The 27,305-nt window shown below is 47.7% G+C and overlaps 21 non-coding genes across 21 annotated transcripts; 7 read left to right on the top strand and 14 right to left on the bottom strand.

Annotated features, from left to right (window-relative positions):
• Nucleotides 1-42: 42 nt before the first annotated feature.
• On the bottom strand, nucleotides 43-114 carry trnae-uuc (transfer RNA glutamic acid (anticodon UUC)). The gene has a single exon. It is a non-coding gene; the product is annotated as a tRNA-Glu (tRNA).
• A 476-nt stretch (nucleotides 115-590) lies between these two features.
• On the bottom strand, nucleotides 591-663 carry trnar-acg (transfer RNA arginine (anticodon ACG)). Its single transcript has one exon. It is a non-coding gene; the product is annotated as a tRNA-Arg (tRNA).
• A 630-nt stretch (nucleotides 664-1,293) lies between these two features.
• trnae-cuc (transfer RNA glutamic acid (anticodon CUC)) lies at nucleotides 1,294-1,365 on the top strand. Its single transcript has one exon. It is a non-coding gene; the product is annotated as a tRNA-Glu (tRNA).
• A 265-nt stretch (nucleotides 1,366-1,630) lies between these two features.
• trnae-uuc (transfer RNA glutamic acid (anticodon UUC)) lies at nucleotides 1,631-1,702 on the bottom strand. The gene has a single exon. It is a non-coding gene; the product is annotated as a tRNA-Glu (tRNA).
• Nucleotides 1,703-11,992: 10,290 nt separating this feature from the next.
• trnae-uuc (transfer RNA glutamic acid (anticodon UUC)) lies at nucleotides 11,993-12,064 on the bottom strand. Its single transcript has one exon. It is a non-coding gene; the product is annotated as a tRNA-Glu (tRNA).
• A 474-nt stretch (nucleotides 12,065-12,538) lies between these two features.
• trnar-acg (transfer RNA arginine (anticodon ACG)) lies at nucleotides 12,539-12,611 on the bottom strand. The gene has a single exon. It is a non-coding gene; the product is annotated as a tRNA-Arg (tRNA).
• A 629-nt stretch (nucleotides 12,612-13,240) lies between these two features.
• On the top strand, nucleotides 13,241-13,312 carry trnae-cuc (transfer RNA glutamic acid (anticodon CUC)). Its single transcript has one exon. It is a non-coding gene; the product is annotated as a tRNA-Glu (tRNA).
• A 243-nt stretch (nucleotides 13,313-13,555) lies between these two features.
• Nucleotides 13,556-13,627, bottom strand: trnae-uuc (transfer RNA glutamic acid (anticodon UUC)). The gene has a single exon. It is a non-coding gene; the product is annotated as a tRNA-Glu (tRNA).
• Nucleotides 13,628-14,101: 474 nt separating this feature from the next.
• trnar-acg (transfer RNA arginine (anticodon ACG)) lies at nucleotides 14,102-14,174 on the bottom strand. The gene has a single exon. It is a non-coding gene; the product is annotated as a tRNA-Arg (tRNA).
• A 630-nt stretch (nucleotides 14,175-14,804) lies between these two features.
• Nucleotides 14,805-14,876, top strand: trnae-cuc (transfer RNA glutamic acid (anticodon CUC)). The gene has a single exon. It is a non-coding gene; the product is annotated as a tRNA-Glu (tRNA).
• Nucleotides 14,877-17,274: 2,398 nt separating this feature from the next.
• On the bottom strand, nucleotides 17,275-17,347 carry trnar-acg (transfer RNA arginine (anticodon ACG)). Its single transcript has one exon. It is a non-coding gene; the product is annotated as a tRNA-Arg (tRNA).
• A 630-nt stretch (nucleotides 17,348-17,977) lies between these two features.
• trnae-cuc (transfer RNA glutamic acid (anticodon CUC)) lies at nucleotides 17,978-18,049 on the top strand. Its single transcript has one exon. It is a non-coding gene; the product is annotated as a tRNA-Glu (tRNA).
• Nucleotides 18,050-18,314: 265 nt separating this feature from the next.
• On the bottom strand, nucleotides 18,315-18,386 carry trnae-uuc (transfer RNA glutamic acid (anticodon UUC)). Its single transcript has one exon. It is a non-coding gene; the product is annotated as a tRNA-Glu (tRNA).
• Nucleotides 18,387-18,862: 476 nt separating this feature from the next.
• On the bottom strand, nucleotides 18,863-18,935 carry trnar-acg (transfer RNA arginine (anticodon ACG)). The gene has a single exon. It is a non-coding gene; the product is annotated as a tRNA-Arg (tRNA).
• Nucleotides 18,936-19,902: 967 nt separating this feature from the next.
• trnae-uuc (transfer RNA glutamic acid (anticodon UUC)) lies at nucleotides 19,903-19,974 on the bottom strand. Its single transcript has one exon. It is a non-coding gene; the product is annotated as a tRNA-Glu (tRNA).
• Nucleotides 19,975-20,451: 477 nt separating this feature from the next.
• On the bottom strand, nucleotides 20,452-20,524 carry trnar-acg (transfer RNA arginine (anticodon ACG)). The gene has a single exon. It is a non-coding gene; the product is annotated as a tRNA-Arg (tRNA).
• Nucleotides 20,525-21,154: 630 nt separating this feature from the next.
• trnae-cuc (transfer RNA glutamic acid (anticodon CUC)) lies at nucleotides 21,155-21,226 on the top strand. The gene has a single exon. It is a non-coding gene; the product is annotated as a tRNA-Glu (tRNA).
• A 1,515-nt stretch (nucleotides 21,227-22,741) lies between these two features.
• trnae-cuc (transfer RNA glutamic acid (anticodon CUC)) lies at nucleotides 22,742-22,813 on the top strand. The gene has a single exon. It is a non-coding gene; the product is annotated as a tRNA-Glu (tRNA).
• Nucleotides 22,814-23,056: 243 nt separating this feature from the next.
• On the bottom strand, nucleotides 23,057-23,128 carry trnae-uuc (transfer RNA glutamic acid (anticodon UUC)). The gene has a single exon. It is a non-coding gene; the product is annotated as a tRNA-Glu (tRNA).
• A 475-nt stretch (nucleotides 23,129-23,603) lies between these two features.
• On the bottom strand, nucleotides 23,604-23,676 carry trnar-acg (transfer RNA arginine (anticodon ACG)). The gene has a single exon. It is a non-coding gene; the product is annotated as a tRNA-Arg (tRNA).
• A 630-nt stretch (nucleotides 23,677-24,306) lies between these two features.
• On the top strand, nucleotides 24,307-24,378 carry trnae-cuc (transfer RNA glutamic acid (anticodon CUC)). The gene has a single exon. It is a non-coding gene; the product is annotated as a tRNA-Glu (tRNA).
• The last annotated feature ends 2,927 nt before the right edge of the window (nucleotides 24,379-27,305 follow it).

Genomic DNA, 27,305 nt, shown 5'->3' with positions numbered 1-27,305 from the left:
AAACTCTGGCTGTTCGATAAGGGGAGCAAAGACAAGCCAAACTTCCCATACCGGGAGTCGAACCCGGGCCGCCTGGGTGAAAACTAGGAATCCTGACCGCTAGACCATATGGGAAAGCCCGCAAACGCCGGTCAGGCTTGTGTGCCATTTTTCATGCGTGTGGCCAGTACAAGGGCAGGGTTATGTTAGGCCCTTTGGCATTCAGTGTGTGACCGTCGCCTTTAAGAATATGGCAATGTTCCGAAGGGATTGTTTACTGAATTCACTTGTACCAGACTCGATGGAGGGAGATGTCATTTGTCTCTCCCAGGGGGTGCAGCTCTCTCCCATTCTTGTGTTCGCATAAAAAGATACTATAAACTGGTCATTAAAGCAAGGTCCCTGTGACAGTGCTTATGCGATGCATTTGAAAGCACGCACGGTATTGTATGGTAGGTGCTATCTAGCTGACAAAACGGCCTATGGTTGGACTGTCAGTTTACAAGAAAAAAAAAAACTAACCATTCCAATACCAATAGTCAAAAACTATGGGCTAATAAAACAAACTAATAAAACTGCTGTAGGCTGATAGCGAAGCAAAAGAGGCAGATCGAGCCAGCCAGGAGTCGAACCTAGAATCTTCTGATCCGTAGTTAGACGCGTTATCCATTGCGCCACTGGCCCACCGGTCAGGCGCCCTGGTGTTTACACGCATCTTGGTGGTGTTCGCCTGGAGCGGGGCCTGTCGCAACATCAACTTTTTCTCATGCCATTAACAGGCCTGGAGCCAACGTAAGGATGCGCTCCGATGAGGGGTCTGCTATGAAAAGCTTGAAGACTGAGGCGTCACATGTTAGGGATCTCTGTCTTCCTGGCGTGGCTAACGTAGCTGGGTAGCAAATTACTTTAAAACAGTGCAAGGCTGGCCGCTCAAAAAGCCAGGCATACCTCAGAGACGACGACACTCTGTGCTATGCGCTCTGTCAACCTGGAGCTCCTTCGCCAGATGCTCTGCAGAAGAAGGGCTGAAAACAAAAAGCGGAGTGAGTCAGGCACCTCTTGGCACTGAGAGCACGGCTGGGCTCTCCTTGTTGTCTTTTGCAAGCTGCTTTGATTGAATTGAAAGTTGCGGTGTTGTTAGGATGTTCTCACGGAGCATGTGACAGTTTCTCAGTGGAAGAACTGTGATCCAGGGTCAGAGACTCTCTCCTCTCCAAGAGGAAAAGGCTAGCCTTAGCGGTTTTGCCTGAGAAATTGCAGCAAAATCTGGTAGAGGCCCACAGGCAGGCTTGAGGAGACAGGCTGAACAGCCCTTCCCTGGTGGTCTAGTGGTTAGGATTCGGCGCTCTCACCGCCGCGGCCCGGGTTCGATTCCCGGTCAGGGAACGTTCCTTTTGCCCTCCAGCACGGCCAAGAAAATGTTTGAGTGTGAAAAGTGACCTCCTTCGAGCCGGAGTCGAACCAGCAACCTAAGGATTGCCAACGTTCCACCTACAGTCCTCCGCTCTACCAGCTGAGCTATCGAAGGTATGCAGGGAAAGAGAAGAACCTCAACCTATCAGGTTGCTGCAGCTCTACTGCTGGCTAAAAGCGATTGAGGAATAGACAGAAGCGCTGGCTGTTCGATAAGGGGAGCAAAGACAAGCCAAACTTCCCATACCGGGAGTCGAACCCGGGCCGCCTGGGTGAAAACCAGGAATCCTGACCGCTAGACCATATGGGAAAGCCTGCAAGCGCCGGTCAGGCTTGTGTGCCATTTTTCATGCGTGTGGCCAGTACAAGGGCAGGGTTATGTTAGGCCCTTTGGCATTCAGTGTGTGACCGTCGCCTTTAAGAATATGGCAATGTTCCGAAGGGATTGTTTACTGAATTCACTTGTACCAGACTCGATGGAGGGAGCTGTCATTTGTCTCTCCCAGGGGGTGCAGCTCTCTCCCATTCTTGTGTTCGCATAAAAAGATACTATAAACTGGTCATTAAAGCAAGGTCCCCGTGACAGTGCTTATGCGATGCATTTGAAAACACGCACGGTATTGTATGGTAGGCGCTATCTAGCTGACAAAACGGCCTATGGTTGGACTGTCAGTTTACAAGAAAAAAAACTAACCATTCCAATACCAATAGTCAAAAACTATGGGCTAATAAAACAAGCTAATAAAACTGCTGTAGGCTGACAGCGAAGCAAAAGAGGCAGATCGAGCAAGCCAGAAGTCGAACCTAGAATCTTCTGATCCGTAGTCAGACGCTTTATCCATTGCACCACTGGCCCACCGGTCAGGCACCCTGGTGTTTACACGCATCTTGGTGGTGTTTGCCTGGAGCGGGGCCTGTCGCAACACCAACTTTTTCTCATGCCATTAGCAGGCCTGGAGCCAACGTAAGGAAGCGCTCCGATGAGGGGTCTGCTATGAAAAGCTTGAAGACGGAGGCGTCACATGTTAGGGATCTCTGTCTTCCTGGCGTGGCTAACGTAGCTGGGTAGCAAATTACTTTAAAACAGTGCAAGGCTGGCCGCTCAAAAAGCCAGGCATACCTCAGAGACGACGGCACTCTGTGCTATGCGCTCTGTCAACCTCGAGCTCCTTCGCCAGATGCTTTGCAGAAGAAGGGCTGAAAACAAAAAGTGGAGTGAGTCAGGCACCTCTTGGCACTGAGAGCACGGCTGGGCTCTCCTTGTTGTCTTTTGCAAGCTGCTTTGATTGAATTGCAAGTTGCGGTGTTGTTAGGATGTTCTCACGGAGCATGTGACAGTTTCTCAGTGGAAGAACTGTGATCCAGGGTCAGAGACTCTCTCCTCTCCAAGAGGAAAAGGCTAGCCTTAGCGGTTTTGCTTGAGAAATTGCAGCAAAATCTGGTAGAGGCCCACAGGCAGGCTTGAGGAGACAGGCTGAACAGCCCTTCCCTGGTGGTCTAGTGGTTAGGATTGGGCACTCTCACCGCCGCGGCCCGGGTTCGATTCCCGGTCAGGGAACGTTCCTTTTGCCCTCCAGCGCGGCCAAGAAAATGTTTGAGTGTGAAAAGTGACCTCCTTCGAGCCGGAGTCGAACCAGCGACCTAAGGATTGCCAACGGTCCACCTACAGTCCTCCGCTCTACCAGCTGAGCTAAAGCTGGGGAAGAATAGTCTGTATAAGAAGGGGAAGAAGGGGGAGAAAGGGGAAGAAAAAAGGGAAGAAATTCAGGAAGTCATAGGTTCGAATCCAGCCTCCGTCACGATTTAATGCGTGTATTTGATTCTATCAATTTTCGTTTCCAAGTTTGATTTTGAATGTAATGCGTATATTGATTTTATCAATAGGTTTGTTTCTAAGTTAGATTTCTCCGTTGTAATTCATTATAACATTTTATCCATAATACTAAGATGGTAATTTGTCCAAATTCATTTATTAATGCTACATTAATCATTTCCCATGTCAGTAGGAACAAAATAACCACCTTATTACTGCATCTAACCCCCTGTTACTTGACACTGATTGTCATTACATGCAATAAAACAAATAAACACAAACCACCAGTCTTCTTGGAGAACTAGATTTATTTACTATATACATATTTACAAAAATCTGGAAAAGTACTGAATTCACAGCATGGAACAACAAAATAATAGGCTATTGTTAATTAAATATATAGGTATATAAAAAGACGTTTATATGTACTGTACTTGCATATATAAATAAAAATATATAATAGCAAAATAATTTTATAAACAACAAAAAAATAGGCTATTGTTAATTAAATATATAGGTATATAAAAAATATATAGGTATATGTACTGTACTTGCATATATAAATAAAAATATATAATAGTTTTTTATAATAGTATATAATATGTTAAATAGTTATTATATATTTATATATTATAGTGTATGTATACATATCGTTATACATACTCACATATACACATACTTAATATTGTTTACTCTACACATAAAACTTTAATAATAATAATAATAATAATCATACAATTTAAAAACAAGTGCACAGTATAATACTTTAGCATTAAATATGGCTGGAAGATAAAGAACAGAATGTATCACAGAAACAAGTGTGTTATTTTCTCATATTCTGTAACCACTGCTGCTTAGTGACCGTTTCTTTATTTGGGCAAAATATTTTGCCTTTGTACTGGCTATGGCCAGTTTCTTGTGTGCGAAATTGGCCACACTTTCTGCACGTATTTGATTTTACAGAGCGATTGTATGACCGCTTGGTTGGGGTGGCTGTGTCTTTTGCAGGTGGGTCAGAGGAAATTGCTCCAGGGTTAATGGCTGAACATGGGGCTGGGCAGGGCAACAGTAGCATCTGAGACCCAACAGGGGCAGTGGGTGTGTCAGGAAACAATGGGTGTGTTGCTGTCGGCTTTGGAAAAATTGTCCTTGGCTGGTGGAACGTGGCAGTTGGTGTGGCAGATGTGCAGGTTGATGAGGGCTGGATTTTCCTGAACTTCGTCTTTGCCTGTCCAGCTGTGTCTGGCGGCATCTGGTAGTGATGCAGCTGGTGGCTATATTGTGGAGGCACAACAGGCTGCACTCGTGCTGGAGGCAGAGCATCCAATGCCACTGGACGTGCCTCTGGAAGCTTCAACCCTTGCAACAGCACTGAGACCTCCTGACCCTTTAAACGTTCATTGTGCCACGTTGTAAGGGTCCTTTGGTTAACCTCCACTAGCTGAAGGGTTGTTTCGCTCATTACAGTTCCATTGCTCAAGATTAGCTGCCGAATTTTTCTATAATCTCGAAGAATGAGATCCCATCTGGACAGAGATTCTGTCCGCTGTTTTTTGGGGCTTCGGTGGATGTTACATAGCCTTATGAAGATTAATTCAACAAGGCGACAGCACTTAGGCCACTGTGCTGGAGAACCGCTAGAACCCAAAACACACCTCTTTGTGCTTTCGACGCCAGGAGTGAAGACAGCTTTCTTTTTAGGGGACCTAAAACGTCCTGTAAGCAGCCTGTCTTGATAACGAGCAGCATACATGACCTTGTCTTTATCAAATTGGTCCAGGTTCTGCCACAAACCCACAATGATCGCAGCTTGTTGGTTAGTAAGTGTGAGGCCCGTCTGTGTGCGCAGCTCTACCAGATACTCCGCCAACTCATCCACCCGGTCCATTCCAGGAATACAGTGCTCGTCAACAGCCTAAAAAAATATAACTGTTGGTTAGGTAATTACATGCTTTGTGAAATTTGTGAGTTTGTGAATTTGCTGCTTGAGGGTGAATGACTAAATGAGTAACAATTTGTCTAGAAAAGGAAATTTTACCATTGCTGAGGGCAGAGGTGCAGCTGATGGAGTCTGGACACAGGGCAGAGGTGCAGCGGGTGGAGCTGGGACATAGGGCAGAAGTGCAACAGGTGAAGCTTGGACCAAGGGCAGAGGTGCAGCGGGAGGAGCTTGGACACAGGGCAGAGGTGCAGCGGGTGGAGTCTGGACACAGGGCAGAGGTGCAGCGGGTGGAGCTTGGACACAGGGCAGAGGTGCAGCGGGTGGAGCTTGGACACAGGGCAGAGGTGCAGTGGGTGGAGCTTGGACACAGGGCAGAGGGGCAGCGAGTGGAGCTTGGACACAGGGCAGAGGTGCAGCGGGTGGAGCTTGGACACAGGGCAGAGGTGCAGTGGGTAGAACTGGTGGACTTGAAAGGAACAAGTCATCTGATGCCACAAGATTTGCCACTGTGGCTTCCTCTCCCAACAAATCAATGAAACCCTCATCCTCTTCCACTTGCTCCTCCACATTTATCTCCTCCAGCAACTGAGAGGTCCTATCAGAGGTAGGGCACATGTCCTCCAGGGGCTGACTATTCTGCCTCAACAAGTACTGCACTCCAATGAGCTCCCCTGAGGAAATATTTGTAACAGAAAACATTTTAAAGGAAATGAATCAGAAAGGTTTATTCTGAAATGTAGTAAATATTTTTAAATAAATATTCAGCTTCTGCATAAACAAAAAATATGTAACTCAGAGGACATTGTAAAAAGACAGAATTACTCTATATTCTAGTATGTCATTTATTTTCCCTGAAACCTACAACAAAGAGTCCAGTATGCAAAAATTCTGATAGTATAATTTTTCTCTGATCTGTCAAAATGACATTATTGACCAAAATCACTTGCAGTTTTAACAAAAACATGCTACCTAGTGAACTGCATTGATCAAAATATGTTTACCTGTGTAAACTGCAGGTGGAGTGAAGCTAGTGACCAATTTCCTGCCATACAACTTATTGTAGTTCTCGTTGACAGAGTAAACCAGCTCCCCTGTGTAAGTACGCAGGGTTGAACCTCCACCTCCACCTGCAACAGCAGCTGCAGCCCGGTCCTGATTCCAGCGTAACAAACCTTCCAGGAGGTAAATCTGGAAGTTCAGGCTGTTTGCGCTATTCCCTAGAATAAGAAATAGAAAGCCAAACATTGTTTTAAGAAACTACAAAAGAGAAAATGCAATTGGTTTACTGCAAGTATATAAATAAACAGGAATTAGTGGCAAGATATGGTCTATTCTGTCATGACAAACCTGGAATAAATCTGTTTAGGTGGCAGTGAAATGATTCCAGGGAAGTGGAGCCTCTGGCACACCTATATGTCTTTAGAACAATCCCGCCCTTGTTTATGGTTCCAGTTTCCGTGTAGAGGGGCACATCTGGAGGGTCCTGAATACAGGTAATGTGCCGCCTCTGGACTTGCCAGATGTGCTGCATCCTTACACTGTCAAGGAGAGGAACACCAAGGGCGTCATTCCCCTTGCCACCCATGAGCTCTCTGATGAGCATATCAAGGAGGCCTATAGTTGTTTCCTCTCCTCGTGTTCTTCTCCTGCAGTGTTGGGCCAGCTCATCTTTGCTTATATGACGGTCAATCTCTGCCTCCGTCATTGCAGGCCAGCCCTGTTGGGTGAGTTGCTCCTTCTTTGCCCTTCTCAGCAGAGTGAGATCCCCTGCGTCCCACTCAAAAATACATGACGACAACCTAGACATAAAAGTAGGATACAACTGGTGGGCATCAGTTGTGCACCCTACTGCCAGACGCCGCATAAAATGCCAAATGTCTAGGCGGATGATGATATTGGGCCAGCCACTGAACCTCCTCTTCAGTTTAGTCTCTCCCACTTCCTTGCAACAGTCACAGTCCACATATAAGATAGTGGGAGGATCAACACCAGCTCTCTGGTATCTCTCCACGAGTCCTGCAGCCATGAGGTCTAACCCAGCTCCTTCATTCGCAGTCAGGACACTCATCAGCACCTGACCTACCTCATTGCCAACTGAGGTAAGCCACTGTGCTGTGCCTTTCGCAGGCCCACTCAACTTCTTCGTGATCTGAAAGAAACAATAAACATAGTAAATAATACAACATACATTGAATGAGTAAAATTTACAAATAAAGCTCTTTTGGTCTAACAATACATTATAGATAACGGTACAGTCATTAAAGCAGCTCCTCTGACCTTCTTAGTTGAGTCCATTTTTAAAATCGATCCATATGTGGATGTAATGCTGGCCTTGATGTGATCGAGCCTGTTGAGGATGTCCTGACTGTAAACAGTGAGAAGCCATTTGTAGCTAGGTACTGGAACAAGTGGTGGCGGCTCCTGAAAGTGCAGTGGAAGCAGGCCAGGATTATCCAAAAAGGCCACACACATCGATGTGTACCGAGACACACGTTGTAACCACTCCTCAGTGTGGTTCTCCTTCAGCTGGCCGATGATCCTCACTGGGCCATTTCCCATGCCCCTCTCACGCAACAAACGAATAACTCGAATGTCACAGGCATACCTTGGAAAAAAGTAATCATTCAAGTATCTTATTATCAAGTATCTAATTATAGTAGTATATTTATCAAAGGTAGCATATGAGCACATATGACTGCAAAGTAATTACTTGCGTGTGAGAATGATTCTAAATTCAGATCGATGGGCCAGGTCCAATTGCTGCAGCACAGCATGACTCCAGGACAGGTAGCTGGTTCTACACCTGGTACAGATCAGGGTCTCTGTCACCAGGTTGTAGTATCTGTCAATATCTAACACCTGTCGTACCCTCCTGTGCAGACCACCACCACACAGCTGATAACTGGCACAGGCAGGGTTAGTACACTGGAGTCGTACCTTCCATAGCCTATACGGCATCCAGAGCAAGAGTCGCTGTGAAAAAAATCTATCAGGTGTTGGGGCTTGGTGGTACAACAGGGCTGGTGGTGGGGGGTCATACCACAACTGAAGGTTTTCACGCAGCTCCTGCTTTCCTTTTGCGTTAACCCTAAAAAGTGCTTCCGACACCCACTTCTGGTCCTGCTGTGGCATTGTCTGTGGCCACAGTAGTGGGAGATCTGCAGGGTCTTCTGGCTGAGATGAGACCTGCTGATATTATCAAAAACACTGGTTTAAATAAGGGTTAGGCTAGGCCTAGGGTTAGGGTAGCCCTAACCTGCCTTAAATAATGCCTGTTTCACACATAATCTGTTTGCAGTGCGTATTTGTTTCCGTACCCATGTTAACCGGTTAGAGCGTTCACTATTTTTTTGCTGCACGCGCTGAATTAAAGGTCAGTGCATTGTTCGCACTAAAAAAAAACATGCATTGATGCGGTGGACTTAAAGTCTACTCTGTTTCAAAGTCAACACATGGCCTTTTGCCTCGGGTAAAGCAAGGAAAATGTCCCTTACCTGGCATTTAGGTAAACAAAGAGACATAATGGAGAGCACTCGTCCTTTCTTGGAGGTGGAAAAACAAAGTTCTTTATGACCTGCAGGATTTCTTGTAAAAAAATTTTTTTTTAAAAGATTTAAAAATGAAAGAAATAACGAGAGACGACTTTTTTTGTCTATTGTAAGTTCTAATTTAAAATGTTTGTCATTATATAAGCTATAGCCTATGTTTTGCCACTTGTGTAAGCAATATAATATATAAATATAAAGTTCTAGGCTATATAAATATAAAGTAATTAATTTAATATAACGTTTAAATGTTGTGCGTTTAAACATGACATCTATAAAAGAGTGTATACAAAGAGAATTGCAATGCTGACAAGCCATAGTCATTAACAACTTTTGGATTTGAAATAAAAAATTATGAATAAATGCTGTGTTTGTAGTACTCAACTGCGGTTAAGTTGCGCACTGCAAACGTGGCATATGTGAAAGCACAATAGCAGGCACTGCTCCTGCATCGCATGCGTACTGCAGCACGCACTGCATATGAACTGCAGTCGGAGTATGTGTGAAGCAGGCGTAAGAGAGCATTAAATGATGAAGGCATGTTTGTATTTTGAATGACATCTTACTGGGCCCCTCACAACAGCAGACTCAGAATTAGTTGATGGTGTTGCTGTTTCTTTGATCCGCTGTGATCTCTGGGCTGGAGGAAGGAAGAAGGATGAGGAGGACTGAATGACAGGCCGATGGGGTTTGGGGGATGGAGGAGAAGGAGGAGGAGGAGGAGGAGGAGGACAAGGATGAGAGGGTGGGCATGAAGCTGCGGCTGAACTGGTCTGTGGAGTCAAACATTATGAATAATCTATTAAGGGGATCGCAAAATGTTTTTTTATTAAACAAAATTATGTAGTGATAAAGTGATGTCTAACTAATTCTTTCATATTAACCTGAGATGTTTTCCTCTGAATGTTCAAATTAGGTTTGGCTGCTGCCACATGTGAGCCTCCAAACCTTGACTTTTCAAACTGAAAAGGTTTGTCATAGTTAGTGATAACAAAACCTGTAACACTATAGGAAAAGTTTGAGATATTTCAATGTCTGCAGTAAGGTCTGCTTACCATTGACAATGTCAGTTTGGCCATCTTTGCAGGACGTGCCACATCACTGGAGGGTGTACTTTGGGCAGGGGTGCTCTGTGATGCCTCCACTGTGACTGGTGGATGAACCTGTGATACATGCTTATAAGATATACCAGGGACATAATATTATACAGTATTCATAATATGACTTTAGACATAAAGACAAATTGATATTGCAAACACATCTATTTATGCAACTTGAACTAGGCTAATTGGAGTTACCTTGTGAAATCCACAAATACACTTTTGTGCTTCCTTCATAAGGGTGGTCTGCCCCCTCATTTGCAGAGGGCACTTTTCTATCTATGAACATAAATATAAAGTATAGCTGTGACACTGTTGTACACATTATTTCAAGACACCCATGTCATCATAATTATAACCATATTACATTGTATTTACATTGTAAATAATTACTTATTAATACATATAAAAAAAATAGCACAATGTATTATCACACAAGTTTATTAGTTTGCTCATGAATCTAGCTGCATAATTTACCTTCTGATATAACTCATGCCATCTTTTTTGTCGGGGAGAAGGTCTATTTCCCTCCCTGGATGGCCAAACTCCAGTTCGGGCAAAACTCTCCAGACGCGCAAGCCAGTCAGCATCGCTCATGCCTTTGTGTGACTTAGTTGAAGCCATGTTGTTGCCTAAACAATATAGAACAAGAATTTAATAGAATAGAATACCAACTGCCATTGTAGCCCAGAAATATAGCATTAAAGGGATAGTTCTCCCTAAAATTAAAATTATGTCATAATTTACTCTCCCTCAAGTTGTTCCAAACCTGTATGAGTTTCTTTTGAAGCACATTGGTAACCAGACAGTTGACGGTCCCTATTGACTGCCATAGTAGGAAAAACAAAACAAAAAAATACTATGGAAGTCAATGAGGATTATTAACGGTCTTCATTCTTCAAAATAACTCATACAGGTTTGGAACAGCTTGATGGAAAATAAATGATGACAGATTTTGTTTTAGGGGGAAACTAATCTTTTACTTCCTTTACTCCTTTTGTGTTCATTTCATTTGAGCTAGTTTTGTGTTTCTGGTTCAAAATGACTGCCACATTATAGCAGATTATAAATACATAATAATACATATATAATCACCTAATGTTGTGATTTATTTTTTGTAACCAACAGTACAAGTTTTGAAACTTCTATTTATGGCCTGTATGCTTTGTTGATCTGGGTTTTTGAGTAAAACAACAACAACAACAACAACAACAACAACAACAAAAATGAATAATGTATGGATTATTCTGACTTAAACAAATACTCATATTAAACATATTGTGCTATTTTAACTTTGTCCATCTGATAAATGGGCATGTATGTGCCTGAACTCAAATAGGCGTAATGTTATGTTACACTTGGGCTAAGAACCGAATTCGACCGAAACATACACAATAGGAGGGTAAACTGTTACATTTAATGCCCGTTTAATTTAATTTAATTTAGCTAAAAAACAAACGGAAGATATAGGCTACAATAATATTTCATTAGGAAAATATGCGTAATGTTATGTTACACTTGGGCTAAGAACCGAATTCGACCGAAACATACACTATAGGAGGGTAAACTGTTACATTTTATGCCCGTTTAATTTAATTTGGCTAATAAACAAACGGAAGACATAGGCTACACTAGTATTTCATTAAGAAAATATGATCAGCATACCTGAGCGGAATAAACAAGCGAAAGCGTATCGAATGTGCTCATCGACTCTCGTGCGGTGAATGGAGTAACGAAAAATGAACCTCGCCATTTCATTGGACAAGCAAAGATGGAGTTCGTAACGCGGAGATTGGATGGAATGCTCAAAGATGGACTACGCGCGGTGATTGGAGTATGAAAAATGAACCTCGCCATTTCATTGGACAAGCAAAGATGGAGTTCGCAACGCGGAGATTGGATGGAATGCTCAAAGATGGACTACGCGCGGTGATTGGAGTATGAAAAATGGACCTTGCCATTTCATTGGACGGGCAAAAATGGAGTTCGCAATTTAATTGGTTTTTGAAAGATTGAACTCGGCATGCTATTGGATTGATTTTACAGACTTGTGGTTGTCAGGTACCGCCATCGAAGGTATGCAGGGAGAGAGAAGAACCTCAACCTATCAGGTTGCTGCAGCTCCACTGCTGGCTAAAAGCGATTCAGTAATAGACAGAAGCTCTGGCTGTTCGATAAGGGGAGCAAAGACAAGCCAAACTTCCCATACCGGGAGTCGAACCCGGGCCGCCTGGGTGAAAACCAGGAATCCTGACCGCTAGACCATATGGGAAAGCCCGCAAACGCCGGTCAGGCTTGTGTGCCATTTTTCATGCGTGTGGCCAGTACAAGGGCAGGGTTATGTTAGGCCCTTTGGCATTCAGTGTGTGACCGTCGCCTTTAAGAATATGGCAATGTTCCGAAGGGATTGTTTACTGAATTCACTTGTACCAGACTCGATGGAGGGAGATGTCATTTGTCTCTCCCAGGGGGTGCAGCTCTCTCCCATTCTTGTGTTAGCATAAAAAGATACTATAAACTGGTCATTAAAGCAAGGTCCCCGTGACAGTGCTTATGCGATGCATTTGAAAGCACGCACGGTATTGTATGGTAGGCGCTATCTAGCTGACAAAACGGCCTATGGTTGGACTGTCAGTTTACAAGAAAAAAAAACTAACCATTCCAATACCAATAGTCAAAAACTATGGGCTAATAAAACAAGCTAATAAAACTGCTGTAGGCTGATAGCGAAGCAAAAGAGGCAGATCGAGCCAGCCAGGAGTCAAACCTAGAATCTTCTGATCCGTAGTCAGACGCGTTATCCATTGCGCCACTGGCCCACCGGTCAGGCGCCCTGGTGTTTACACGCATCTTGGTGGTGTTCGCCTGGAGCGGGGCCTGTCGCAACATCAACTTTTTCTCATGCCATTAACAGGCCTGGAGCCAACGTAAGGAAGCGCTCCGATGAGGGGTCTGCTATGAAAAGCTTGAAGACGGAGGCGTCACATGTTAGGGATCTCTGTCTTCCTGGCGTGGCTAACGTAGCTGGGTAGCAAATTACTTTAAAACAGTGCAAGGCTGGCCGCTCAAAAAGCCAGGCATACCTCAGAGACGACGACACTCTGTGCTATGCGCTCTGTCAACCTCGAGCTCCTTCGCCAGATGCTCTGCATAAGAAGGGCTGAAAACAAAAGCGGAGTGAGTCAGGCACCTCTTGGCACTGAGAGCACGGCTGGGCTCTCCTTGTTGTCTTTTGCAAGCTGCTTTGATTGAATTGAAAGTTGCGGTGTTGTTAGGATGTTCTCACGGAGCATGTGACAGTTTCTCAGTGGAAGAACTGTGATCCAGGGTCAGAGACTCTCTCCTCTCCAAGAGGAAAAGGCTAGCCTTAGCGGTTTTGCTTGAGAAATTGCAGCAAAATCTGGTAGAGGCCCACAGGCAGGCTTGAGGAGACAGGCTGAACAGCCCGTCCCTGGTGGTCTAGTGGTTAGGATTCGGCGCTCTCACCGCCGCGGCCTGGGTTCGATTCCCGGTCAGGGAAAGTTCCTTTTGCCCTCCAGCGCGGCCAAGAAAATGTTTGAGTGTGAAAAGTGACCTCCTTCGAGCCGGAGTCGAACGGTCCACCTACAGTCCTCCGCTCTACCAGCTGAGCTATCGAAGGTATGCAGGGAAAGAGAAGAACCTCAACCTATCAGGTTGCTGCAGCTCCACTGCTGGCTAAAAGCGATTCAGTAATTGACAGAAGCTCTGGCTGTTCGATAAGGGGAGCAAAGACAAGCCAAACTTCCCATACCGGGAGTCGAACCCGGGCCGCCTGGGTGAAAACCAGGAATCCTGACCGCTAGACCATATGGGAAAGCCCGCAAACGCCGGTCAGGCTTGTGTGCCATTTTTCATGCGTGTGGCCAGTACAAGGGCAGGGTTATGTTAGGCCCTTTGGCATTCAGTGTGTGACCGTCGCCTTTAAGAATATGGCAATGTTCCGAAGGGATTGTTTACTGAATTCACTTGTACCAGACTCGATGGAGGGAGATGTCATTTGTCTCTCCCAGGGGGTGCAGCTCTCTCCCATTCTTGTGTTCGCATAAAAAGATACTATAAACTGGTCATTAAAGCAAGGTCCCCGTGACAGTGCTTATGCGATGCATTTGAAAGCACGCACGGTATTGTATGGTAGGTGCTATCTAGCTGACAAAACAGCCTATGGTTGGACTGTCAGTTTACAAGAAAAAAAAACTAACCATTCCAATACCAATAGTCAAAAACTATGGGCTAATAAAACAAACTAATAAAACTGCTGTAGGCTGATAGCGAAGCAAAAGAGGCAGATCGAGCCAGCCAGGAGTCGAACCTAGAATCTTCTGATCCGTAGTCAGACGCGTTATCCATTGCGCCACTGGCCCACCGGTCAGGCGGCCTGGTGTTTACACGCATCTTGGTGGTGTTCGCCTGGAGCGGGGCCTGTCGCAACATCAACTTTTTCTCATGCCATTAACAGGCCTGGAGCCAACGTAAGGAAGCGCTCCGATGAGGGGTCTGCTATGAAAAGCTTGAAGACGGAGGCGTCACATGTTAGGGATCTCTGTCTTCCTGGCGTGGCTAACGTAGCTGGGTAGCAAATTACTTTAAAACAGTGCAAGGCTGGCCGCTCAAAAAACCAGGCATACCTCAGAGACGACGACACTCTGTGCTATGCGCTCTGTCAACCTCGAGCTCCTTCGCCAGATGCTCTGCAGAAGAAGGGCTGAAAACAAAAAGCGGAGTGAGTCAGGCACCTCTTGGCACTGAGAGCACGGCTGGGCTCTCCTTGTTGTCTTTTGCAAGCTGCTTTGATTGAATTGCAAGTTGCGGTGTTGTTAGGATGTTCTCACGGAGCATGTGACAGTTTCTCAGTGGAAGAACTGTGATCCAGGGTCAGAGACTCTCTCCTCTCCAAGAGGAAAAGGCTAGCCTTAGCGGTTTTGCTTGAGAAATTGCAGCAAAATCTGGTAGAGGCCCACAGGCAGGCTTGAGGAGACAGGCTGAACAGCCCTTCCCTGGTGGTCTAGTGGTTAGGATTCGGCGCTCTCACCGCCGCGGCCCGGGTTCGATTCCCGGTCAGGGAAAGTTCCTTTTGCCCTCCAGCGCGGCCAAGAAAATGTTTGAGTGTGAAAAGTGACCTCCTTCGAGCCGGAGTCGAACCAGCGACCTAAGGATTGCCAACGGTCCACCTACAGTCCTCCGCTCTACCAGCTGAGCTATCGGAGGTATGCAGGTAAAGAGAAGAACCTCAACCTATCAGGTTTCTGCAGCTCCACTGCTGGCTAAAAGCGATTCAGTAATAGACAGAAGCTCTGGCTGTTCGATAAGGGGAGCAAAGACAAGCCAAACTTCCCATACCGGGAGTCGAACCCGGGCCGCCTGGGTGAACACCAGGAATCCTGACCGCTAGACCATATGGGAAAGCCCGCAAACGCCGGTCAGGCTTGTGTGCCATTTTTCATGCGTGTGGCCAGTACAAGGGCAGGGTTATGTTAGGCCCTTTGGCATTCAGTGTGTGACCGTCGCCTTTAAGAATATGGCAATGTTCCGAAGGGATTGTTTACTGAATTCACTTGTACCAGACTCGATGGAGGGAGATGTCATTTGTCTCTCCCAGGGGGTGCAGCTCTCTCCCATTCTTGTGTTCGCATAAAAAGATTCTATAAACTGGTCATTAAAGCAAGGTCCCCGTGACAGTGCTTATGCGATGCATTTGAAAGCACGCACGGTATTGTATGGTAGGCGCTATCTAGCTGACAAAACGGCCTATGGTTGGACTGTCAGTTTACAAGAAAAAAAAAACTAACCATTCCAATACCAATAGTCAAAAACTATGGGCTAATAAAACAAACTAATAAAACTGCTGTAGGCTGATAGCGAAGCAAAAGAGGCAGATCGAGCCAGCCAGTAGTCGAACCTAGAATCTTCTGATCCGTAGTCAGACGCGTTATCCATTGCGCCACTGGCCCACCGGTCAGGCGCCCTGGTGTTTACACGCATCTTGGTGGTGTTCGCCTGGAGCGGGGCCTGTCGCAACATCAACTTTTTCTCATGCCATTAACAGGCCTGGAGCCAACGTAAGGAAGCGCTCCGATGAGGGGTCTGCTATGAAAAGCTTGAAGACGGAGGCGTCACATGTTAGGGATCTCTGTCTTCCTGGCGTGGCTAACGTAGCTGGGTAGCAAATTACTTTAAAACAGTGCAAGGCTGGCCGCTCAAAAAACCAGGCATACCTCAGAGACGACGACACTCTGTGCTATGCGCTCTGTCAACCTCGAGCTCCTTCGCCAGATGCTCTGCAGAAGAAGGGCTGAAAACAAAAAGCGGAGTGAGTCAGGCACCTCTTGGCACTGAGAGCACGGCTGGGCTCTTCTTGTTGTCTTTTGCAAGCTGCTTTGATTGAATTGCAAGTTGCGATGTTGTTAGGATGTTCTCACAGAGCATGTGACAGTTTCTCAGTGGAAGAACTGTGATCCAGGGTCAGAGACTCTTTCCTCTCCAAGAGGAAAAGGCTAGCCTTAGCGGTTTTGCTTGAGAAATTGCAGCAAAATCTGGTAGAGGCCCACAGGCAGGCTTGAGGAGACAGGCTGAACAGCCCTTCCCTGGTGGTCTAGTGGTTAGGATTCGGCGCTCTCACCGCCGCGGCCCGGGTTCGATTCCCGATCAGGGAACGTTCCTTTTGCCCTCCAGCGCGGCCAAGAAAATGTTTGAGTGTGAAAAGTGACCTCCTTCGAGCCGGAGTCGAACCAGCGACCTAAGGATTGCCAACGTTCCACCTACAGTCCTCCGCTCTACCAGCTGAGCTATCGAAGGTATGCAGGGAAAGAGAAGAACCTCAACCTATCAGGTTGCTGCAGCTCCACTGCTGGCTAAAAGCGATTCAGTAATAGACAGAAGCTCTGGCTGTTCGATAAGGGGAGCAAAGACAAGCCAAACTTCCCATACCGGGAGTCGAACCCGGGCCGCCTGGGTGAAAACCAGGAATCCTGACTGCTAGACCATATGGGAAAGCCCGCAAACGCCGGTCAGGCTTGTGTGCCATTTTTCATGCGTGTGGCCAGTACAAGGGCAGGGTTATGTTAGGCCCTTTGGCATTCAGTGTGTGACCGTCGCCTTTAAGAATATGGCAATGTTCCGAAGGGATTGTTTACTGAATTCACTTGTACCAGACTCGATGGAGGGAGATGTCATTTGTCTCTCCCAGGGGGTGCAGCTCTCTCCCATTCTTGTGTTCGCATAAAAAGATACTATAAACTGGTCATTAAAGCAAGGTCCCCGTGACAGTGCTTATGCGATGCATTTGAAAGCACGCACGGTATTGTATGGTAGGCGCTATCTAGCTGACAAAACGGCCTATGGTTGGACTGTCAGTTTACAAGAAAAAAAAACTAACCATTCCAATACCAATAGTCAAAAACTATGGGCTAATAAAACAAGCTAATAAAACTGCTGTAGGCTGATAGCGAAGCAAAAGAGGCAGATCGAGCCAGCCAGGAGTCGAACCTAGAATCTTCTGATCCGTAGTCAGACGCGTTATCCATTGCGCCACTGGCCCACCGATGAGGCGCCCTGGTGTTTACACGCATCTTGGTTGTGTTTGCCTGGAGCGGGGCCTGTCGCAACATCAACTTTTTCTCATGCCATTAACAGGCCTGGAGCCAACGTAAGGAAGCGCTCCAAAGAGGGGTCTGCTATGAAAAGCTTGAAGACGGAGGCGTCACATGTTAGGGATCTCTGTCTTCCTGGCGTGGCTAACGTAGCTGGGTAGCAAATTACTTTAAAACAGTGCAAGGCTGGCCGCTCAAAAAGCCAGGCATACCTCAGAGACGACGACACTCTGTGCTATGCGCTCTGTCAACCTCGAGCTCCTTCGCCAGATGCTCTGCAGAAGAAGGGCTGAAAACAAAAAGCGGAGTAAGTCAGGCACCTCTTGGCACTGAGAGCACGGCTGGGCTCTCCTTGTTGTCTTTTGCAAGCTGCTTTGATTGAATTGAAAGTTGCGATGTTGTTAGGATGTTCTCACAGAGCATGTGACAGTTTCTCAGTGGAAGAACTGTGATCCAGGGTCAGAGACTCTCTCCTCTCCAAGAGGAAAAGGCTAGCCTTAGCGGTTTTGCTTGAGAAATTGCAGCAAAATCTGGTAGAGGCCCACAGGCAGGCTTGAGGAGACAGGCTGAACAGCCCTTCCCTGGTGGTCTAGTGGTTAGGATTCGGCGCTCTCACCGCCGCGGCCCGGGTTCGATTCCCGGTCAGGGAACGTTCCTTTTGCCCTCCAGCGCGGCCAAGAAAATGTTTGAGTGTGAAAAGTGACCTCCTTCGAGCCGGAGTCGAACCAGCGACCTAAGGATTGCCAACGTTCCACCTACAGTCCTCCGCTCTACCAGCTGAGCTATCGAAGGTATGCAGGGAAAGAGAAGAACCTCAACCTATCAGGTTGCTGCAGCTCCACTGCTGGCTAAATGCGATTCAGTAATAGACAGAAGCTCTGGCTGTTCGATAAGGGGAGCAAAGACAAGCCAAACTTCCCATACCGGGAGTCGAACCCGGGCCGCCTGGGTGAAAACCAGGAATCCTGACCGCTAGACCATATGGGAAAGCCCGCAAACGCCGGTCAGGCTTGTGTGCCATTTTTCATGCGTGTGGCCAGTACAAGGGCAGGGTTATGTTAGGCCCTTTGGCATTCAGTGTGTGACCGTCGCCTTTAAGAATATGGCAATGTTCCGAAGGGATTGTTTACTGAATTCACTTGTACCAGACTCGATGGAGGGAGATGTCATTTGTCTCTCCCAGGGGGTGCAGCTCTCTCCCATTCTTGTGTTCGCATAAAAAGATACTATAAACTGGTCATTAAAGCAAGGTCCCCGTGACAGTGCTTATGCGATGCATTTGAAAGCACGCACGGTATTGTATGGTAGGTGCTATCTAGCTGACAAAACGGCCTATGGTTGGACTGTCAGTTTACAAGAAAAAAAAAAACTAACCATTCCAAAACCAATAGTCAAAAACTATGGGCTAATAAAACAAACTAATAAAACTGCTGTAGGCTGATAGCGAAGCAAACGAGGCAGATCGAGCCAGCCAGGAGTAGAACCTAGAATCTTCTGATCCGTAGTCAGACGCGTTATCCATTGCGCCACTGGCCCACCGGTCAGGCGCCCTGGTGTTTACAAGCATCTTGGTGGTGTTCGTCTGGAGCGGGGCCTGTCGCAACATCAACTTTTTCTCATGCCATTAACAGGCCTGGAGCCAACGTAAGGAAGCGCTCCGATGAGGGGTCTGCTATGAAAAGCTTGAAGACGGAGGCGTCACATGTTAGGGATCTCTGTCTTCCTGGCGTGGCTAACGTAGCTGGGTAGCAAATTACTTTAAAACAGTGCAAGGCTGGCCGCTCAAAAAGCCAGGCATACCTCAGAGACGACGACACTCTGTGCTATGCGCTCTGTCAACCTCGAGCTCCTTCGCCAGATGCTTTGCAGAAGAAGGGCTGAAAACAAAAAGTGGAGTGAGTCAGGCACCTCTTGGCACTGAGAGCACGGCTGGGCTCTCCTTGTTGTCTTTTGCAAGCTGCTTTGATTGAATTGCAAGTTGCGGTGTTGTTAGGATGTTCTCACGGAGCATGTGACAGTTTCTCAGTGGAAGAACTGTGAGCCAGGGTCAGAGACTCTCTCCTCTCCAAGAGGAAAAGGCTAGCCTTAGCGGTTTTGCTTGAGAAATTGCAGCAAAATCTGGTAGAGGCCCACAGGCAGGCTTGAGGAGACAAGCTGAACAGCCCTTCCCTGGTGGTCTAGTGGTTAGGATTCGGCGCTCTCACCGCTGCGGCCTGGGTTCGATTCCCGGTCAGGGAACGTTCCTTTTGCCCTCCAGCGCGGCCAAGAAGATGTTTGAGTGTGAAAAGTGACCTCCTTCGAGCCAAAGTCGAACCAGCGACCTAAGGATTGCCAACGTTCCACCTACAGTCCTCCGCTCTACCAGCTGAGCTATCGAAGGTATCCAGGGAAAGAGAAGAACCTCAACCTATCAGGTTGCTGCAGCTCCACTGCTGGCTAAAAGCGATTCAGTAATAGACAGAAGCTCTGGCTGTTCGATAAGGGGAGCAAAGAGAAGCCAAACGTCCCATACCGGGAGTCGAACCCGGGCCGCCTGGGTGAAAACCAGGAATCCTGACCGCTAGACCATATGGGAAAGCCCGCAAACGCCGGTCAGGCTTGTGTGCCATTTTTCATGCGTGTGGCCAGTACAAGGGCAGGGTTATGTTAGGCCCTTTGGCATTCAGTGTGTGACCGTCGCCTTTAAGAATATGGCAATGTTCCGAAGGGATTGTTTACTGAATTCACTTGTACCAGACTCGATGGAGGGAGATGTCATTTGTCTCTCCCAGGGGGTGCAGCTCTCTCCCATTCTTGTGTTCGCATAAAAAGATACTATAAACTGGTCATTAAAGCAAGGTCCCCGTGACAGTGCTTATGCGATGCATTTGAAAGCACGCACGGTATTGTATGGAAGGTGCTATCTAGCTGACAAAACGGCCTATGGTTGGACTGTCAGTTTACAAGAAAAAAAAAAAACTAACCATTCCAATACCAATAGTCAAAAACTATGGGCTAATAAAACAAACTAATAAAACTGCTGTAGGCTGATAGCGAAGCAAAAGAGGCAGATCGAGCCAGCCAGGAGTCGAACCTGGAATCTTCTGATCCGTAGTCAGACGCGTTATCCATTGCGCCACTGGCCCACCGGTCAGGCGCCCTGGTGTTTACACGCATCTTGGTGGTGTTCGCCTGGAGCGGGGCCTGTCGCAACATCAACTTTTTCTCATGCCATTAACAGGCCTGGAGCCAACGTAACGAAGCACTCCGATGAGGGGTCTGCTATGAAAAGCTTGAAGACGGAGGCGTCACATGTTAGGGATCTCTGTCTTCCTGGCGTGGCTAACTTAGCTGGGTAGCAAATTACTTTAAAACAGTGCAAGGCTGGCCGCTCAAAAAACCAGGCATACCTCAGAGACGACGACACTCTGTGCTATGCGCTCTGTCAACCTCGAGCTCCTTCGCCAGATGCTTTGCAGAAGAAGGGCTGAAAACAAAAAGTGGAGTGAGTCAGGCACCTCTTGGCACTGAGAGCACGGCTGGGCTCTCCTTGTTGTCTTTTGCAAGCTGCTTTGATTGAATTGCAAGTTGCGGTGTTGTTAGGATGTTCTCACGGAGCATGTGACAGTTTCTCAGTGGAAGAACTGTGATCCAGGGTCAGAGACTCTCTCCTCTCCAAGAGGAAAAGGCTAGCCTTAGCGGTTTTGCTTGAGAAATTGCAGCAAAATCTGGTAGAGGCCCACAGGCAGGCTTGAGGAGACAGGCTGAACAGCCCTTCCCTGGTGGTCTAGTGGTTAGGATTCGGCGCTCTCACCGCCGCGGCCCGGGTTCGATTCCCGGTCAGGGAACGTTCCTTTTGCCCTCCAGCGCGGCCAAGAAAATGTTTGAGTGTGAAAAGTGACCTCCTTCGAGCCGGAGTCGAACCAGCGACCTAAGGATTGCCAACGTTCCACCTACAGTCCTCCGCTCTACCAGCTGAGCTATCGAAGGTATGCAGGGAAAGAGAAGAACCTCAACCTATCAGGTTGCTGCAGCTCCACTGCTGGCTAAAAGCGATTCAGTAATAGACAGAAGCTCTGGCTGTTCGATAAGGGGAGCAAAGACAAGCCAAACTTCCCATACCGGGAGTCGAACCCGGGCCGCCTGGGTGAACACCAGGAATCCTGACCGCTAGACCATATGGGAAAGCCCGCAAACGCCGGTCAGGCTTGTGTGCCATTTTTCATGCGTGTGGCCAGTACAAGGGCAGGGTTATGTTAGGCCCTTTGGCATTCAGTGTGTGACCGTCGCCTTTAAGAATATGGCAATGTTCCGAAGGGATTGGTTACTGAATTCACTTGTACCAGACTCGATGGAGGGAGATGTCATTTGTCTCTCCCAGGGGGTGCAGCTCTCTCCCATTCTTGTGTTCGCATAAAAAGATTCTATAAACTGGTCATTAAAGCAAGGTCCCCGTGACAGTGCTTATGCGATGCATTTGAAAGCACGCACGGTATTGTATGGTAGGTGCTATCTAGCTGACAAAACGGCCTATGGTTGGACTGTCAGTTTACAAGAAAAAAAAAACTAACCATTCCAATACCAATAGTCAAAAACTATGGGCTAATAAAACAAACTAATAAAACTGCTGTAGGCTGATAGCGAAGCAAAAGAGGCTGATCGAGCCAGCCAGTAGTCGAACCTAGAATCTTCTGATCCGTAGTCAGACGCGTTATCCATTGCGCCACTGGCCCACCGGTCAGGCGCCCTGGTGTTTACACGCATCTTGGTGGTGTTCGCCTGGAGCGGGGCCTGTCGCAACATCAACTTTTTCTCATGCCATTAACAGGCCTGGAGCCAACGTAAGGAAGCGCTCCGATGAGGGGTCTGCTATGAAAAGCTTGAAGACGGAGGCGTCACATGTTAGGGATCTCTGTCTTCCTGGCGTGGCTAACGTAGCTGGGTAGCAAATTACTTTAAAACAGTGCAAGGCTGGCCGCTCAAAAAACCAGGCATACCTCAGAGACGACGACACTCTGTGCTATGCGCTCTGTCAACCTCGAGCTCCTTCGCCAGATGCTCTGCAGAAGAAGGGCTGAAAACAAAAAGCGGAGTGAGTCAGGCACCTCTTGGCACTGAGAGCACGGCTGGGCTCTCCTTGTTGTCTTTTGCAAGCTGCTTTGATTGAATTGCAAGTTGCGGTGTTGTTAGGATGTTCTCACGGAGCATGTGACAGTTTCTCAGTGGAAGAACTGTGATCCAGGGTCAGAGACTCTCTCCTCTCCAAGAGGAAAAGGCTAGCCTTAGCGGTTTTGCTTGAGAAATTGCAGCAAAATCTGGTAGAGGCCCACAGGCAGGCTTGAGGAGACAGGCTGAACAGCCCGTCCCTGGTGGTCTAGTGGTTAGGATTCGGCGCTCTCACCGCCGCGGCCTGGGTTCGATTCCCGGTCAGGGAAAGTTCCTTTTGCCCTCCAGCGCGGCCAAGAAAATGTTTGAGTGTGAAAAGTGACCTCCTTCGAGCCGGAGTCGAACGGTCCACCTACAGTCCTCCGCTCTACCAGCTGAGCTATCGAAGGTATGCAGGGAAAGAGAAGAACCTCAACCTATCAGGTTGCTGCAGCTCCACTGCTGGCTAAAAGCGATTCAGTAATTGACAGAAGCTCTGGCTGTTCGATAAGGGGAGCAAAGACAAGCCAAACTTCCCATACCGGGAGTCGAACCCGGGCCGCCTGGGTGAAAACCAGGAATCCTGACCGCTAGACCATATGGGAAAGCCCGCAAACGCCGGTCAGGCTTGTGTGCCATTTTTCATGCGTGTGGCCAGTACAAGGGCAGGGTTATGTTAGGCCCTTTGGCATTCAGTGTGTGACCGTCGCCTTTAAGAATATGGCAATGTTCCGAAGGGATTGTTTACTGAATTCACTTGTACCAGACTCGATGGAGGGAGATGTCATTTGTCTCTCCCAGGGGGTGCAGCTCTCTCCCATTCTTGTGTTCGCATAAAAAGATACTATAAACTGGTCATTAAAGCAAGGTCCCCGTGACAGTGCTTATGCGATGCATTTGAAAGCACGCACGGTATTGTATGGTAGGTGCTATCTAGCTGACAAAACAGCCTATGGTTGGACTGTCAGTTTACAAGAAAAAAAAAACTAACCATTCCAATACCAATAGTCAAAAACTATGGGCTAATAAAACAAACTAATAAAACTGCTGTAGGCTGATAGCGAAGCAAAAGAGGCAGATCGAGCCAGCCAGGAGTCGAACCTAGAATCTTCTGATCCGTAGTCAGACGCGTTATCCATTGCGCCACTGGCCCACCGGTCAGGCGGCCTGGTGTTTACACGCATCTTGGTGGTGTTCGCCTGGAGCGGGGCCTGTCGCAACATCAACTTTTTCTCATGCCATTAACAGGCCTGGAGCCAACGTAAGGAAGCGCTCCGATGAGGGGTCTGCTATGAAAAGCTTGAAGACGGAGGCGTCACATGTTAGGGATCTCTGTCTTCCTGGCGTGGCTAACGTAGCTGGGTAGCAAATTACTTTAAAACAGTGCAAGGCTGGCCGCTCAAAAAACCAGGCATACCTCAGAGACGACGACACTCTGTGCTATGCGCTCTGTCAACCTCGAGCTCCTTCGCCAGATGCTCTGCAGAAGAAGGGCTGAAAACAAAAAGCGGAGTGAGTCAGGCACCTCTTGGCACTGAGAGCACGGCTGGGCTCTCCTTGTTGTCTTTTGCAAGCTGCTTTGATTGAATTGCAAGTTGCGGTGTTGTTAGGATGTTCTCACGGAGCATGTGACAGTTTCTCAGTGGAAGAACTGTGATCCAGGGTCAGAGACTCTCTCCTCTCCAAGAGGAAAAGGCTAGCCTTAGCGGTTTTGCTTGAGAAATTGCAGCAAAATCTGGTAGAGGCCCACAGGCAGGCTTGAGGAGACAGGCTGAACAGCCCTTCCCTGGTGGTCTAGTGGTTAGGATTCGGCGCTCTCACCGCCGCGGCCCGGGTTCGATTCCCGGTCAGGGAAAGTTCCTTTTGCCCTCCAGCGCGGCCAAGAAAATGTTTGAGTGTGAAAAGTGACCTCCTTCGAGCCGGAGTCGAACCAGCGACCTAAGGATTGCCAACGGTCCACCTACAGTCCTCCGCTCTACCAGCTGAGCTATCGAAGGTATGCAGGTAAAGAGAAGAACCTCAACCTATCAGGTTTCTGCAGCTCCACTGCTGGCTAAAAGCGATTCAGTAATAGACAGAAGCTCTGGCTGTTCGATAAGGGGAGCAAAGACAAGCCAAACTTCCCATACCGGGAGTCGAACCCGGGCCGCCTGGGTGAACACCAGGAATCCTGACCGCTAGACCATATGGGAAAGCCCGCAAACGCCGGTCAGGCTTGTGTGCCATTTTTCATGCGTGTGGCCAGTACAAGGGCAGGGTTATGTTAGGCCCTTTGGCATTCAGTGTGTGACCGTCGCCTTTAAGAATATGGCAATGTTCCGAAGGGATTGTTTACTGAATTCACTTGTACCAGACTCGATGGAGGGAGATGTCATTTGTCTCTCCCAGGGGGTGCAGCTCTCTCCCATTCTTGTGTTCGCATAAAAAGATTCTATAAACTGGTCATTAAAGCAAGGTCCCCGTGACAGTGCTTATGCGATGCATTTGAAAGCACGCACGGTATTGTATGGTAGGCGCTATCTAGCTGACAAAACGGCCTATGGTTGGACTGTCAGTTTACAAGAAAAAAAAAACTAACCATTCCAATACCAATAGTCAAAAACTATGGGCTAATAAAACAAACTAATAAAACTGCTGTAGGCTGATAGCGAAGCAAAAGAGGCAGATCGAGCCAGCCAGTAGTCGAACCTAGAATCTTCTGATCCGTAGTCAGACGCGTTATCCATTGCGCCACTGGCCCACCGGTCAGGCGCCCTGGTGTTTACACGCATCTTGGTGGTGTTCGCCTGGAGCGGGGCCTGTCGCAACATCAACTTTTTCTCATGCCATTAACAGGCCTGGAGCCAACGTAAGGAAGCGCTCCGATGAGGGGTCTGCTATGAAAAGCTTGAAGACGGAGGCGTCACATGTTAGGGATCTCTGTCTTCCTGGCGTGGCTAACGTAGCTGGGTAGCAAATTACTTTAAAACAGTGCAAGGCTGGCCGCTCAAAAAACCAGGCATACCTCAGAGACGACGACACTCTGTGCTATGCGCTCTGTCAACCTCGAGCTCCTTCGCCAGATGCTCTGCAGAAGAAGGGCTGAAAACAAAAAGCGGAGTGAGTCAGGCACCTCTTGGCACTGAGAGCACGGCTGGGCTCTTCTTGTTGTCTTTTGCAAGCTGCTTTGATTGAATTGCAAGTTGCGATGTTGTTAGGATGTTCTCACAGAGCATGTGACAGTTTCTCAGTGGAAGAACTGTGATCCAGGGTCAGAGACTCTCTCCTCTCCAAGAGGAAAAGGCTAGCCTTAGCGGTTTTGCTTGAGAAATTGCAGCAAAATCTGGTAGAGGCCCACAGGCAGGCTTGAGGAGACAGGCTGAACAGCCCTTCCCTGGTGGTCTAGTGGTTAGGATTCGGCGCTCTCACCGCCGCGGCCCGGGTTCGATTCCCGATCAGGGAACGTTCCTTTTGCCCTCCAGCGCGGCCAAGAAAATGTTTGAGTGTGAAAAGTGACCTCCTTCGAGCCGGAGTCGAACCAGCGACCTAAGGATTGCCAACGTTCCACCTACAGTCCTCCGCTCTACCAGCTGAGCTATCGAAGGTATGCAGGGAAAGAGAAGAACCTCAACCTATCAGGTTGCTGCAGCTCCACTGCTGGCTAAAAGCGATTCAGTAATAGACAGAAGCTCTGGCTGTTCGATAAGGGGAGCAAAGACAAGCCAAACTTCCCATACCGGGAGTCGAACCCGGGCCGCCTGGGTGAAAACCAGGAATCCTGACGGCTAGACCATATGGGAAAGCCCGCAAACGCCGGTCAGGCTTGTGTGCCATATTTCATGCGTGTGGCCAGTACAAGGGCAGGGTTATGTTAGGCCCTTTGGCATTCAGTGTGTGACCGTCGCCTTTAAGAATATGGCAATGTTCCGAAGGGATTGTTTACTGAATTCACTTGTACCAGACTCGATGGAGGGAGATGTCATTTGTCTCTCCCAGGGGGTGCAGCTCTCTCCCATTCTTGTGTTCGCATAAAAAGATACTATAAACTGGTCATTAAAGCAAGGTCCCCGTGACAGTGCTTATGCGATGCATTTGAAAGCACGCACGGTATTGTATGGTAGGCGCTATCTAGCTGACAAAACGGCCTATGGTTGGACTGTCAGTTTACAAGAAAAAAAAACTAACCATTCCAATACCAATAGTCAAAAACTATGGGCTAATAAAACAAGCTAATAAAACTGCTGTAGGCTGATAGCGAAGCAAAAGAGGCAGATCGAGCCAGCCAGGAGTCGAACCTAGAATCTTCTCATCCGTAGTCAGACGCGTTATCCATTGCACCACTGGCCCACCGATGAGGCGCCCTGGTGTTTACACGCATCTTGGTGGTGTTTGCCTGGAGCGGGGCCTGTCGCAACATCAACTTTTTCTCATGCCATTAACAGGCCTGGAGCCAACGTAAGGAAGCGCTCCAAAGAGGGGTCTGCTATGAAAAGCTTGAAGACGGAGGCGTCACATGTTAGGGATCTCTGTCTTCCTGGCGTGGCTAACGTAGCTGGGTAGCAAATTACTTTAAAACAGTGCAAGGCTGGCCGCTCAAAAAGCCAGGCATACCTCAGAGACGACGACACTCTGTGCTATGCGCTCTGTCAACCTCGAGCTCCTTCGCCAGATGCTCTGCAGAAGAAGGGCTGAAAACAAAAAGCGGAGTGAGTCAGGCACCTCTTGGCACTGAGAGCACGGCTGGGCTCTCCTTGTTGTCTTTTGCAAGCTGCTTTGATTGAATTGAAAGTTGCGATGTTGTTA

Source organism: Pseudorasbora parva, chromosome 22 (genome assembly GCF_024679245.1).
Source record: "Pseudorasbora parva isolate DD20220531a chromosome 22, ASM2467924v1, whole genome shotgun sequence".
NCBI lineage: Eukaryota > Metazoa > Chordata > Actinopteri > Cypriniformes > Gobionidae > Pseudorasbora > Pseudorasbora parva.
This window is presented reverse-complemented; position numbering and strand designations above follow the sequence as displayed.